This window comes from Aplysia californica, unplaced genomic scaffold, assembly GCF_000002075.1.
Source record: "Aplysia californica isolate F4 #8 unplaced genomic scaffold, AplCal3.0 scaffold00004, whole genome shotgun sequence".
Taxonomy (NCBI): domain Eukaryota; kingdom Metazoa; phylum Mollusca; class Gastropoda; order Aplysiida; family Aplysiidae; genus Aplysia; species Aplysia californica.
In genome coordinates, this window is record NW_004797274.1 from 317900 (window position 1) to 319104 (window position 1205).

Consider the following 1205-nt stretch of genomic DNA (forward strand, 5'->3'; position numbering starts at 1 on the left):
ATCCTTAATTCGAAACCTTATAGTACAATTGGTTTGATCTCATCAACAGAATTTCCCACGAATCTAACAATGGGGATATTCTATCAATTATAACAAAAATTACTTTCTCAGTTAAAATTAACTCCCAAACTTTTGTTGCAGGTATCATGCATGTATGTTCACCTGACTTCAATAAATAGCCTATTAGAATACTGGCCTCAGTAGTGTAGCAGTAAAGCATTTTGCTTGTGGTTAGATGCTTTGCCATCGCTCAGATAAGATCTGAAATCGATATTCTTGTGGAAAATATTTAATTTATTGAGCATCTCAGTCTTTCTGCTCGGACGTTGTATCCCTGTCTGTCCGAGATGGCCTTGACAGGCAGGGTCGAAGCTTGCCCCTTAACCCTATCCGTACGCCCTGGTGTCATTTTGTACTTCCCATGTTGTATTCTTCACATTTTAGAATACTTCTAAAGCGAATATCTCTTTGAAACTTTCAGTATTTCTCCAAAAAATCGTTTTGACATATTGCTATGCAAAGCGTGCGGATTGGATTAATGAATAAATTTCCTCTTTGGAAAGTGGTGGCAAAGAGTTCTCCACGGCATAAGGATACGATTGTAAAACACCACGTACGGATAGGATCTAAATTGAACTGGTGGCGATGTTTCAACACTTACATTAATTACTTCTTTTTCTTCTTTGCGTTTCTCTGCTAGATCTCAGGGGCAGTCACTGCTGGTTCTTCAACCTGCATCGCAATTGTAGGGTCCCACATTTTTTACTTAGAAGGTTCTCTTTCATGTTTTAACATTGCCTAGATTATTACCAGCTTTGGCAGGAATTAATTTTGAATTTCGCCAAAGCCTACTATTATCAATTTTAGGTCCACAAACGGATCTTATATGAGCTCAACTTGCACACGGGACTGCCAAGATTTTTTGCGAGGTGTTCGATCTTACCTACCCGAAGATCAGGGATGGAGCAGAAAGGTTCCAGTAAAGAAAGAGCCAGGAGGAGTAGCAGTAGAAAGAGTCAGGAGTAAAAGAGAAAGGAACTCAGGGGTGAGGGAGAAAGTGGAGATGAAAGCAGATGACAGGAAAGGATAAGAGAACAGGAAAGGAGGTGGAAGCAGAACATTTTAGAGAAGGAAATTTGTTCATCATTGTCAGGGATCCTGAGACCTTTGAATGACCTCTTGACCACGAGAGCACCCCCCCCCCC